This window comes from Balaenoptera physalus (assembly GCF_965194825.1).
Source record: "Balaenoptera physalus genome assembly, chromosome: 14".
In the NCBI taxonomy this organism is placed as follows: domain Eukaryota; kingdom Metazoa; phylum Chordata; class Mammalia; order Artiodactyla; family Balaenopteridae; genus Balaenoptera; species Balaenoptera physalus.
Genome location: NC_138893.1, coordinates 66,166,040 through 66,180,994, shown reverse-complemented (window position 1 = coordinate 66,180,994; position 14,955 = coordinate 66,166,040). Strand labels below are relative to the sequence as shown.

The window sequence follows — 14,955 nt, the reverse complement described above, 5'->3', positions numbered from 1 at the left end:
CGCGGGCCTCTTCACTATCGCGGCCTCTCTTGTTGCGGAGCACAGGCTCCAGACGCACAGGCTCAGTAGTTGTGGCTCACGGGCCTAGTTGCTCCACGGCATGTGGGATCTTCCCAGACCAGGGCTCGAACCCGTGTCCCCTGCATTAGCAGGCAGATGCTCAACCACTGCGCCACCAGGGAAGCCCCTCATTATATTTATTTTTATCTTAAATCTTTGTTCATAGAAAATATATAATGGCTGTTTTAAATTATGCTTTTGCTAATTCCAACATGTCTGTCATTCTATTGATACTATGATAAATTTTCTCATGGTTGTTTGTTGGTTATATTTTCCTTTGTCTACACATATCAAGTTTTTTGTTTTGTTTTGTATGTAGGAAACTATGGGTAATATTGTTATGAATATCTGAGTGTGTTTTCTTTCTTTAAAGAGGTTTGCATATTGTTCTGACATGCAGTTCATTTACATTTGAATCTGCTTGATTTTTTTTTTTTTTAATTTTTTTTTTTTTAATTTATTTATGGCTGTGTTGGGTCTTCGTTTCTGTGCAAGGGCTTTCTCTAGTTGTGGCAAGCGGGGGCCACTCTTCATCGCGGTGCGCGGGCCTCTCACCATCGCGGCCTCTCTTGTTGCGGAGCACAGGCTCCAGACGCGCAGGCTCAGTAGTTGTGGCTCACGGGCCCAGCCGCTCCGCGGCATGTGGGATCCTCCCAGACCAGGGCTCGAACCCGTGTCCCCCGCATTGGCAGGCAGACTCCCAACCACTGCGCCACCAGGGAAGCCCTGCTTGATTTTTTTTTAAGACTTGTTTTTTAAGCTTCCTTAGTCCTTCTAGAGTGATCATGAACCTAGCAACTGAGTAGCCCTATAAATAGAAGCAGAAAACTCTGATTTTTTTAAAAATGAAGGTAGTACTCATTCAATGTCTACACTTTAAATGAAATGTGAGTAAGTGTATTTACTCACAAAAATACAGAACTTGTAGATTTAATTGATTTGATATTCTGTGATTAGCTTTCTTATCACCAGGAATGATATTTTTGAACAAAAATAGAAATAACAATACCACAAAACTTTTCAAAATTCTTTCAATGAATACAAATTATTAGGAAAATAAAATGCTATACATAAAATTATCTCATTATCTATTACTTGAAAGAATATAAGCAAAATAATCTTTATAGATTTTATAACTCTTGAAATTTAATTCTTGATATTGCTGCTGTGCTCTTACAACATTCAGTTCATATAAATTTATTAGTTATTTGAGAACCAAAAATTAATATAAAGCCTGAAAGCATTCTCCGTATTTTTTGATTTGGAAGTGACAGTCTTCCTATGAAAAGTTAATATGGGTGTTTTAACCCCTTTTGCATTGGAAAAAACAAAGGTAAATTAGTAGTTACTTATTTGAGGTTTCCGTTTAAAGTGGCCACATAAATTTTAAATTAGTTCTTTTTATACTACAATTTTGTCTTCTATACACAGTTTCTCTGTGATATGAAATTATGTCATAAATGATATATTACTCTCCTCTTTTTCCCTTTTAACATCTAAAGCCTAAATTTTAATACTAAATTATTTTAAGCCTTCTTTATCACTAGCAATCTTGGATATATAATTTTAAAATATATTTTTTTTCCACAGGGTTTACCTACCTTAACCCTTTTCCAATGAAAGAATTGCAAACTTTGTTTGTTTGGTGTGCATTTTAAAAAATGAGTTTTAAAAATAATTATTCTGTCATAGTAATCCCATTTCAGGGTTCCATCAGTGGCTTCAAAATTTACATTAAATGTTCATTTTTTTGATCACAGCTGTCATTAAAATGGGAGATTGCTATCTTGAGTTTACAGAGGGCATTGACGTGGAAAGCGTAATGCATAGTTTACTAAATGTACTTTGCAAAATAGAAGGAAGACTATTTTAAGCTGTCAAGGTTAGTTGTACATTTTTTGGATGAGCAATACATATGTGTTGGGCAAGTAACAATTGTGATATAACATAGATAATGAGCAGACATCAAAAAAGGGAACATTCTAATAAGATAATTACCTCCAAGATAGTATAAGTTTCCTTTGAATCATAGTGAAGTTTCCTTTCAAGTACTTGTCAAATATTTATCGTTTGCCTGTATTTCTTTTATGTCACATTTTCTGAACATGTTTCCTCTTTGATTTCTACAATAAAAACATTAAGTATATTTTAGATTGCAGACCAACATGAGTGTATTCCAGCATTGTAATATGTTGTCAGAAGTTGCTGGCAGCCTTTGAGAAGTGAACAAATGTTGCACATTAATATGTGTAGCCAGAAAGCACTCAGTTTGACTCTAGGAGGGTTGAAGAAAGCAAAGGAATGAGAGATAAGAAAAACTATAGATGTAGATAAATAATAACTTATTAAGAAAAGTGCTTTAAAGGTAGAATATGTAAAGAATATTACCATTTTATAGTCAGTGTTTTATTTGCTTAATGATTTCATTGATTCAACAATTTTGCCTTGAATATTCAGGTCCTTATATAAGGCATATGGCACTATATAGGAAGGAATATGGGAAGTTGCAGGTCATGAATGATTATGAAGAGGGTAGAATTAGTGAAGATGATGTTAATGACTGCAATACAATGTAGTAAACGTATGAGAGATATTCAGAACACATGGGGATTTTAGAGGAAGGGGAGATTGCTTTAAACAAAAAGTTTTCGGGAGAAAATGTATCACTTGAGTTGGACCTTTAAGGATATACAGAATTTCTTCATAACATGATAAAATGGGAACTAAACAAAGGGAGGTGACATGTGAACAAAGTCACAAAAGCTACTAACTATGGAATAAATAAACTGAAAGTAATCTAGATTTATGTAATTTGCTGTTTGAAGATGAATGACACCAAGTAAGTTTCGGAAAAACCCCTGTTCCATAGTATGGAGGGAATAAATTAACAGAATTATGACCCTGGATGTTTAATTGTTGCAGAGAATATTGAAATTCAGAATTAACTAGTATGTGAGCTGCTATTATCTAGTATGGTTACTGTGGACATCACTGCTTGGTTTGAAGAGCAATTCTAGTCTAGGGAAGTCTACAGCAAAATAGTACTATGGTATTCTAGAATGTGAATGAGATTCTAAAATAGGGTGATTGCAGTTTGATTCAAAAGGCGAGTGAAAAGAGAGAATTATGAAAAATCAAATACCAGTCAAATATAAGAGATGATAGAAAGAGCTAGAATTAATTTGGATATTTCTTCCAACATGTGATAAGTTTAAGATCTTAAAAGAAATAGGTTCAGAATAACAGGTTAGGGTAGAAGAAAAGAAATTAGGTCTGGAAAATTTAAATTTGAGTTTCTGGTAATATCTCTGAGTAAAGCTCTCCATGAAGCACTTTGTAATGTACCTCTGAACTCTAGGCATGAAAGCAAGAGAATGATTATTCAGATTTGGAGTAAAATTGTAAGGAGATAATAGATTAGGCTGTGTTCCTATGTGCCACAGGCCCTACCTGGACTGTATTGCCAGAAATACTGAGACTAGAAGCCTCTGGGATATGTTTCAGGGGTGGAATTAACCATCTGAGAACTGGAAGAGTTGTCTACAAAAGTGTTGCAATTGAGAGATGAGTGTGCCTCCCCCATTCCCCTCCTCCCCCAAAAAAGGTCAGATATCTCTAATGTAATTTTAGAAAATATAATATGTCAATAAGATGTAAAGAGTAAAGTGCCGTTTTTACAGAGTTTTGAGGGATATTGAAAAACAGTTTTGATATATTGAAAATAGGTCTGTAACATTATTTAACCGGCATTCTGAGACAGATTCTCTGTAACATATGTGATTATTCACTTCTCTTTAAGAGTATTCTTTTCAGTGGGTCAGGTGTTGTTTCGTGGCCTGAAAGAAATCTGGCAAACTTTACTGTTATTCCCTAGGGATGCAGGTTCTGTAACAAACATCGGCTTACTCTCTTTTTAAAGAGAGAAAATGTGGCATAATGGACTATCCTATGTTTTGACCATCAGAAAAACCTTGGTTAAGATCTCATTTTCCAACACATTAGCTCCATTGAATTCTTTCTGCTGGTCAAGCAAATTTTAGATGCTGAAGTCAGACTCCAATTTTTACTGAATCTTGTCCTAGATGGTTAAATCCTAATGTTTCAAATTTGCATAATTCCATCACAAAGTGTAAGCTATTTTTTAATATATTAGCCCATTCTACTATGAGTTAATGAGCATGAATCTATTCCCAGAATGGAACCCCAGATGAACTATTTATAGATTTGAGTTCCCAACACTGTTTTGGGTTTTTTTCCCCTTCTTACTCATCTTCCTCAGTCATTTGTACTGTATTACCTCATGGGTTGGTTGCAAACCAAGAGGCCTCTGGGGTCAGAAAAATAATGAAAGTGGTTAAGGAATGCAGGCTTCATGATGTAGTAGCCACCACTCATTCCTGGTGGTAACAAGGTATGACCTGTAAATCATTTAAATGATGATAAGCCTATGCCTTTCTTCCATAAGGCAGAATCAGTTAACTGTGACAATAAATCTAGCAATCAATGTAGTCAATTCAAAAGGAAAAGTAAGAAAAAAAATTCAGGCAAATATAAATTTCACTCATTTTCATGGGAAAAATTTTAAAATTAAGCAAAAGTAAAAATCAATTATGTTGCACAGTGACTCAAACAGAAAAGAAAATTAACACTTGAATATTTTGAATGTTTAATAACTATAGATTTGTTACATTAGCAAAAATACTTTAGCCCAAATTATGTCTTTCTTTCTAGTAAAAGTAAGATGTTGTGAAAGAAATGTATCTTTTTTTTTTTTTAACATCTTCATTGGAGCACAATTGCTCTACAATGAGAAATGTATCTTTTTAAAAGGGTTTCATCTACACTCAATTTCGTTTCTAATCTAAAAATATATAAATGTGAAAATTTATTTTTTCTCTACATATTTTTGGAATAGTTTTACCTAATTGAAGTATTTAATTTAGAGGAACTTATTTCTGGAAATACTTAGTGATTTTATTGTATGTAAAAATATAGATTTTCAAATGATATATACAACTAAGAAAATCATTTTAATGCTACAGATAGTTTGAAATGAATCCTACTTTTCTTTGAGTTAGACAGCTATGATGCAAATAACTTAAATAATGCATAACAAAATTGATTAAAAGGGAGTGAAGTGTTTTGTACATATCAGAGCAACACCTTGTCCAGAAGTTAGATTTTTTTTTCCCCTCGCCAAATATTCGCATTAGGCAAAATGCATGTTGTCATGACAACTGGATGGTAAATTTAGCCTGAATAATTTCTTAATATATCAAGATAGAACTTTTTGCTAGTATTTATACTTCTTAAAACATGGCCTTTTTTCCTATCCCTGATTCCTCAAAATACTGCTTATTTATATTTCTAAATAATTTCCCTAAAATATATTCACTTTTCTGGTATTCAAATATATACTTTTATATGTTTAAGTCAATTATATTTTTTGCATTTATAAAAATATATAAATGTTTGAAAAAAATTAAATATTTACAGCAGCATAATCTTTTTTCTAGATGCTATTTTGTAGACATTCCTAAAATGTTAGAGTACAATATTTTCATACAGTACCTATCCAAAATTTTGCAACAGTACTTATATTAAAATAATTTTCGATGTATTTAACCTAAATAGTTGATAGTCACCTAATTATAACATTTTCACAATGAGATAATAGAGAAATGAAAATTTATACTGCAAACAACTTTCTCTTTAATTATATACTACACAGTCTTTAAAACTGGGATATAAGTATTTTAATATATCGTAATAAGAAAGGTACCTGGAAAATAATATTGTAAAATGTATATGCATTTGGGGAAGCATTTTTAATTTAAATGAGAAAATGTTACATAATGAACACCAATATTTTTAAGAAATTCTTCAGTATTTCTCAGTTAACCTTAATTTTCTTTAATGTGATTAGGATAATAATAATAAGACTAAGAACTTGGTATGAATACATTGACTCAGTTAATGTTCACTAACACAGTGTGGGATCAGCAGTTTGCCACAAATCATATAACTGGAATCTGCAATACTAGGATTCTGACCTGGATCTTTTTGACTCCAGACCAGCACTCTTAATCTCTCCTCATGCAGCCTTTGTTGTAGCAAATGAATGAACAATTAAGCTGAAAACATTGCAGTTAATCTTCAGCTGTACTGAAGGGCATAGTTTCTTTTGAGTCAAGGACTTGGAGCAAAATTAAAACTAGCCCCAAATAACTAAAGTTTTCTTTTATGATTACTTACCTGCAAGGTAATTTTAACACTTAAAACAAAATTAGGGACTTCACTGGTGGTCCAGTGGTTAAGAATCCGCCTTCCAATGCAAGGGACGCAGGTTCGATCCCTGGTCGGGGAATTAAGATCCCACATGCCGCGGGGCAACTAAGCCCGTGTGCCACAACTAGAGAGAGACCCATGCACCGCAACAAAGAGCCCGTGTGCTGCAACTAAGACCCAATGCAGCAAAATTAAAAAAAAAAAAATTAAAGTGTTGTAATTAGGAGACACACTACTAATTATACAGAGTATCCCCTCAGAATCCCTGGGTTAAGCTCATAGACACATAGGGTAAAATTGGAGACTCTAGAGAGACATGCCACAAAACTAAAACCCACCCATATTTCACCAGGCAGGAGAGTTATATTAGAAATATAAGTATGCTTCCTATCGCTTAAAAAATTTAGTGAGCTCACATGTGTGCATTTTCATGTGTGTGTTGGCTTAATGTTGAAAAAATAGACATTTTTTAGAATTTAACATCATATCATGACAATTTCCCCATTCCATTATATATTAATTGTCAACAGTTTTCCTGACCTCAAGGTAACCTTGCTATTTTATTAAGAGTATCTTTGAGAGTAACAAGTTTCATGTAAGAAAACATCAGTTATATTAAAATAACAAGGTACTTTTAATCACTATTTGGTTCTATATCCAGTAGATTATATAAATTATTTTTCTGGTATTTAAATTTTTTCTCGAATGTTCAAGAAGAGGACATGTTTTCATTGGTGCCTAAAAATCATAAGCCCAAAAAAAGTGAACTATGCAGAATTGCAGATGTCCTCCCTAATATGTTAGGAACATTCACAATATATGAGTTTCTCTCCAAATTTAACTAGAGACTGTAGATTCATTAATATTGCATATCACAGAGAGCTCACGTACTTAATAAACTGTCCTTAAGCATGAAGATGGAAATTGGAAGAGTAATCATAGAGCTGATCCTAGTAGCTATCAGACACTATATTGTTAAATGATAAAATTTACTTCAAATTTTCATGACAGATCAAAACTTCTCTCTAATTTCTAGAGAGAAAAAAGAATGTGACGTGAACTCGCCACCTTTCACTCACTGATATATCTAATTAGAGATTTGGGGAGAAAGTATGAGAATGTGTGAGTTAGCCTCTTTTTCTCGTGTTTTGACTTACTCTGTCCTCAGAATCCACAGTTATCTCTGTTACCTCTGTTAGGTGACCTGCCCTTATTCTACAAGTGGTCAGTTGTTCACCTTAATAATGACTAGATAATACTTAGGAAGTCTCCCTAGCCATAGACCTAAGACATATTCTCTAATTATATTTACTAGAAATAAAACTTTAAATATCAAATCATAACTCAGGAAAAGAAAGAAGAATATTTTTATCTCCTCAAATTCCTGCCTATATAAACAGCAGAATGAGAGTTCATATGTCATGGGAACAAACATTATCAGAAGCTTTCCTAAGCTAATTATATTTTCTCATGCAATAATGGATTAACTTAAGCAGGAAAATAGTTGATAATAATGCTTTATATTTCAGTGCTTCACAGTTGAGGCCAAGGATAGTGGAAATGGCCAACTCTAATCATATGGGTGTTTCCGTGTATATTTGTAGGACTGTGTGCAAACTGACTGTAGCTAGTAGCAAATTCTATTCAATAAGATGAATCTAATTAAAAAATAATAACTGCTGCTTTACATAAAAGTATTGGATTAGATGTGGTGCCCTGAACTACAAGAAAATGCACAAATGCTATGGTCTGAAACCCATCCTGGAGAAAGATGAATGATGGCAGCCATAGATTCAGGGATGGGATTTGGGAGTAGCAGGGATTTGTCACTTAAGAAGTAAAAGATTATCTTTTCCTGCTGCTTTTAATTTTCCTCTTTTCAACCCAAAGCTACTACCTACCACAAGAGTGAGAAGTCAGAAACTCAAGCAAAATGACTAACAGAGTGAAATATATAAAGTATTGAAAGGAAAAAATTCCAAAAACCTGGAATTCTGTATCCAAGGAAATTATCCTACACAAATGATGCAGAGATAAAGACTTTCTCAGACAAACAAAAACTGAGGGAATTTGTTGCCAGTAGAACTACCTTGCAAAAAATGTTTTTGAATTTCTCTCTGAGAGAATTTTTAAATTCTCTCTGAATTTCTTTAGAGAGAAGCAAAATAATATGGATCAGAAATGTGGATCTACATAAATAAAGGAAGAGCATTTGACAAGGTAAATCCTTTATTTTTCTTATTCTTAAATGATCTATGTTCAAATTAATAATTGCATCATGTATTGGATAAATAAACTTATAGATAAGTGAAATGAATGACAGAAATATAATAAGAGATGGGAGAAAGAAATTGAGAATAAATTGTTATAAGGTACTTGCACTACCCATGTAACAATATACTGTTGTTTGAAAGTGGAAAAAAAATTAGTAGTAAATATATATCATAAACTCAGAAGCAACCACTAAAAAAATAAAAATAAGCATAATTAAATGCTAATAGAAGAAAAAATGAGATCACATTAAATTATTACAATAAATAGCAGAAAAAGAGTGAAAAGAAAAAAGAAGCAAATAATAAGGTTAACAACTAGGAAACAGTTAAAATATGGTCACTCTTATTCTAACTGTATAAATAATCAAATGAAATATGAATGGAATAAATACACCAATTCAAAGACAGAGATTGTCAGAGTGGATCAAAAAACAACACCTAATTATATGTTGTCTACAAGAAACCCACTTTCAATGTAAAGATACATGTAGACTAAAAGTAAAGGAATGAAGAAAGATATACCACACTAAGGCTAATCAAAAGAAAGCAGGGATAGCTGTATTAATATCCAACATAGCAGATTTCAGAGCAAGGAAAGTTATCAGGGATAAAGACAGGCATTACATGATAAAGGGTCAATACTCCAAGAAGAAATAACAATCCTTAATGCATGTGCCTAACAACAGAGCATCAAAGTACATGAAGTAAAAACTAATAAGACGGCAAAGAGTAATAAACAAATACATTATAGTTGGAAACTTTAACACCAGAAATGAACAGATTTGACAGGTAGAAGTTAAATAAGATGTGATACCAATTTCTCTAGAATATATTTGAGAAAACAGAAGCAAAGGGAACACTTCCAAATTTATTTATAAGGACAGGTATGCAAGGCTGGTTCAACATTCAACCATCAATTAAGGCTGTTCACAACATCAGGCCAAAAAAGGAAAATCATATGATCATATCAATGGATGGAGAATAAGCACTTAATAAAGCACAACACCCATTCATGATAAAAACTCTCAACAAGCTAGGAAAAAATGGAACTTCCTCAGCATGATAGGAACGTTTATCAAAAAATTACAGCAAACATTGCTCTTAATCTTGAGAAACTAGATGCTTTCTCCTATGATCAGGAACAAGGCAAGGATATTCTCTCTCACCACTCCTATACAACATGGTACTGGAAGTCCTTGCTAATACAATAAGACAAGAAAAAAATTATATAGCTTGGGAGTGAAGACATAGAAATGTCTTTGCATATGAGATGATCATCTATGTAGAAAATTCCAGAGAATTAAGAAAAATACTCCTGGAACTAATAAATGATTATTGCAAGGTTACAGCATATGTTTAATATACAAAAGTTAATTGCCTCCTATATACCAGCAATGAACAAATGGAATTTGAAATTAAAAGTGCAATACCATTTACATTAGTACCCCCAAAATTAAATGCTTCAGTGTAAATGTAACAAAATATTTACAAAATTTATACAAGGAAAACTACAGTACTTTGATAAACAAAATCAAAGAAGAATTAAATAAATGGAGAGATACTCCATGTTCATGGAGTGAAAGACTCAATATTATTATAAAGATGTCAGTTCTCAACTTTATCTACAAGTTGAATGCAATTGCAATAAAAATTCCAGCAAGTTACTTTATGGATAGTTACATGTTCTAACTTTTATGTGGAAAGCAAAACGCCCAGAATAGCCAACACAATACTGAACAAGAACAAAGCTGGGGGACCGACACTACTAACGTAAAGACTTACTCTATAACTACACTAATCACGACAGTGTGGCATTGGTGAAAGAATAGATAACTAGATTCCTGTAACAGAACAGAGAGCCCAGAGAGACCACACTAAAATATAGTGAACTTGTCTTTGACAAAAAAGGAAAGGCGATTCGGTGGAAAAGGGTAGTCTTTTCAAAAAATGGTGCTGGATCACCAGTACATCCACATGCAAAAAAGTGAATCAAGACACAGATATTACACTTTTTACAAAGATTAATTCATAATGGATTGTAGACCTAAGTGTAAAATAAAAACTATAAAATTCCTAGAAAATAACATAGGATAAAATATAGGTGACCTTCATTTGGCAATAACTTCTCTGGTAAGAGAATGAAAAGACAAGCCACATACTGGGATTGTGGATTTGCAAAACACTATCTAATAAAGGACTTTTATCAAAAATATACACATAATACTTAAATTCAACAATAAGAATACAACCTAATTAAAAAGTGTGCAAAATATCTGTACAGATACCTCTCCGAAGAAGATATACAAGATGGCAAATAAACATATGAGATGATGCGCAACATCTTTACATTTAGTAAATTCCAAAACACTGACGACACCCAAATGCTCAAGAGTATGTAGAACAAGGAACCTCACTAATACTGGTTACAATGCAAAATAGTACAGCCTCTTTGGAAGACAACTACATTTTCTTACATCAGTAAACATACAGATTACCATCCGCCAATTGTGTTATGCAAATAAGTGAAAATCTTATGTATGCATAAAAACCTGCAGACAAATGTTTACAGAATTTTTAGTCATAATTGTCAAAAATTCGACTAAACCAAGATGTCCTTCAACGGGGTAATAGATAAACTGTGGTACACTTATATAATAGAATATTATTCAATGATAAAAAGAAATGAGCTATCATGCCACTAAAGGATTTGGAGGAATCTTAAATGAATATTTTGAGTCTAAGGAGCTAGTCTGAAGAGCTTACATACTGTATTGGTCCAACTATATGATATTATGGAAAAGGCCAAACTATAGAGACAGTAAAAAAATCAGTGGTTGCCAAGGAGTCTCATTTGGGAGGTGGGGTCACGAGTTGGGTACTGGATGAATGGCTAGAGAAGATGTGATATTTAGAGCAATGAAACTATTCTATATGATCCTATAATGTTGGGTGTATGGCATAGAAATTTGTCAAAGCCTACAGAACTGTACAAAACAAAGAGTGAACCCTCATGTATTATGGAATTTAGCTGAGAACAATGTATCAGTATTGGTTCATCAACTATAACAAATGTGTCACACTCATGCAAGATGTTAATAATAGGGGAAAATTTGGGGGAAGGGATACATGGGAACTCTCTGCACTTCCTGCTCAATTGTTCTATAAACCTAAAACTGCGCTAAAAATGAAGTCTATTAATTTTAAAATTCATGGCAGTGATAAAATTTGTATTATTCTTGAGGTGAAGAGATAAGAATATAATTAGGAGAGACATATTTAGGCCTTCAAACCATTATTATGTACTATTTTTTTAGGTAGATTGTGCATAGCTCGGCAAGTATTTCATATCTACAAAAATCACTATGTGTATAAAAATTAAGAAGAATAACTTGAAATAATGATAAAGTTAATTGGTTTTGTAAGCTTCTTGTATTGTTTACCAGTATCCCTTCAATTTATCTTCTCCAATCTTATCCTTTAGGAAACCCTAGCTCTTTTTCTAAAATGATAGAAGGAAGCATTTTTATTTGGTATATATATTTTTTTCCTCAAAAATACTAAATCAAGAGAATTTTAATGTGTATAATGCAATTCTATGTTTTGAGGATTTTGGGGGTTTTTGCTTTTTTTAAAAAACTGAGAATTTCTCTTTTCTACATTGAAATCATTACATATGACTTTTTTTTTTAATATGGACATGTGTACTATTGAGAAATGAAATATCTATCATATTAATTTAATTTATTATTAAAAACCCGTGTTGTATTCAGAAATATTAACATCCATCAAGAAACCAATGATCACCAAATTACCATTTAAAAATAATATACAGCATAAAGCCTCCTTGTTCTAGGTGGAAATTAATGAAAGGGTAGATATCCAAAGAGGATATAGCATATTTAATTAAACCAACCTAAAATTTATTGATTTCATGTTTGAAAATAATCATTAAGGTTTTTTAAGGTGTTGCCTTCGTTGGTCATACATCTATTCTGGTGATGCCACCTTTGCCAAACTATGTTTGGCAGCTATATTTTGTAGATTTGCCTTCACATTTTATAACACATTTGTCTGAGTGTACTTAATCTTGTCAAATATGTTCCTGGTGTTTGTGAATAGTGTGGGTGGGATGAATAAATGGGATAATAAAGTTTTTATTAAGATATAAATGTTGATTATAAAATGATATAATGTGTGTGTATGTATTTATGTGTTGTATACTCTCATGTATTAGTTCTAAAGTTGTATCCAAAGAGGGATTCTAAAATGTTTGGGAACAATAAAAGCATCATCAAAACAACATGCAACACCTAGGTTATTGCAAATAGTCATTTATATACATAGGATTTGAAAAATGTGGTAAATAAAATATTTTAAACCTGCATTTAAACCTGTATATTTCTTCATAGAGCTATTTTTATCATGGAATTCAATAAAATATATCAATTGAATATTCTGTGCCTTAAGATATGAAACTCTTGAGATAGCCTCCTCCACTAGAGGGCAGACAGCAGAAGCAAGAAGAACTACAATTGTGCAGCCTGTGAAACAAAAACCACATTCACAGAAAGATAGACAAGATGAAATGGCAGAGGGCTATGTACCAGATGAAGGAACAAGATAAAACCCCAGAAAAACAACTAAATGAAGTGGAGATAGGCAACCTTCCATAAAAAGAATTCAGAATAATGATAGTGAAGATGATCCAGGACCTCGGAAAAAGAATGGAGGCAAATATCGAGAAGATGCAAGAAATGTTTAACAAAGACCTAGAAGAATTAAAGAACAGACAAACAGAGATGAACAATACAATAACTGAAATGAAAAAAACACTAGAAGGAATCAATAGCAGAATGACTGAGGCAGAAGAACGAATAAGTGACCTGGAAGACAGAATGGTGGAATCCATGGCTGCGGAACAGAATAAAGAAAAAAGAATGAAAGAAATGAAGACAGCATAAGAGACCTCTGGAACAACATTAAATGCAGCAACATTCGCATTATAGGGGTCACAGAAGGACAAGAGAGAGAGAAAGGACCCGAGAAAATATTTGAAGAGATTATAGTCGAAAACTTCCCTAACATGGGAAAGAAAATAGCCACCCAAGTCCAGGAAGTGCAGACAGTCCCATACAGGATAAACCCAAGGAGAAAAACACCGAGACACATAATAATCAAATTGGCAAAATTAAAGACAAAGAAAAATTATTGAAAGGAGCAAGGGAAAAATGACAAATAACATACAAGGGAACTCCCATACAGTTATCAGATGATTTCTCAGCAGAAACTCTACAAGCTAGAAGTGAGTGGCATGATATATTTAAAGTGATGAAAGGGAAGAAGCTACAACCAAGATTACTCTACCCAGCAAGGATCTCATTCAGATTCGATGGAGAAATCAAAAGCTTTACAGACAAATAAAAGCTAAGAGATTCAGCACCACCAAACCAGCTCTACAACAAATGCTAAAGGAACTTCTCTAAGTGGGAAACACAAGAGAAGAAAAGGACCTAAAGAAACAAATACAAAACAATTAAGAAAATAGTAACAGGAACATACATATCAATAATTACCATAAACATGAATGGACTAAATGCTCCAACCAAAAGACACAGGCTTGCTGAATGGATACAAAAACAAGACCCATAGGTTTGCTGTCTACAAGAGACCCACTTCAGACCTTGGGACACATACAGACTGAAAGTGAGGGGATGGAAAAAGATATTTCATGCAAATGGAAATCAAAAGTAAGCTGGAGTAGCAATACTCATATCAGATAAAATAGACTTTAAAATAAAGAATGTTACAAGAGAAAAGGAAGGACACTACATAATGATCAAGGGATCAATCCAAGAAGAAGATGTAACAATTATAAATATATATGCACCCAACATAGGAGCCCCTCAATACATAAGGCAACTCCTAACAGCTATAAAAGAGGAAATTGACAGTAACACAGTAATAGTGGGGGACTTTAACACCTCACTTATACCAATGGACAGATCATCCAAACAGAAAATTAATAAGGAAACAGAAGCTTTAAATGACACAAGAGACCAGATAGTTTTAATTGATATTTATAGGACATTCCATCTAAAAACAGATTACACTTTCTTCTCAAGTGCACATGGAACATTCTTCAGGATAGACCACATCTTGGGTTACAAATCAAGCCTCAGTAAATTTAAGAAAATTGAAATCATATCAAGCATCTTTTCCAACAAAAACGCTATGAGATTAGAAATCAATTACAAGGAAAAAAACGTAAAAAACACAAACACATGGAGGCTAAACCATATGTTACTAAATAACCAAGAGATCACTGAAGAAATCA

The 14,955-nt window shown here is 32.9% G+C and overlaps 1 long non-coding RNA gene across 1 annotated transcript in view; it reads left to right on the top strand.

The window, feature by feature from the left end:
* Window positions 1-13,434, top strand: part of LOC309642422 — a 65,420-nt gene extending 51,986 nt beyond the window's left edge. Inside the window, exon 3 of the long non-coding RNA XR_014253186.1 lies at window positions 8,503-13,434. This is a non-coding gene — a long non-coding RNA (uncharacterized lncRNA). The remainder of the gene's footprint in view (window positions 1-8,502) is intronic.
* Window positions 13,435-14,955: the final 1,521 nt, after the last annotated feature.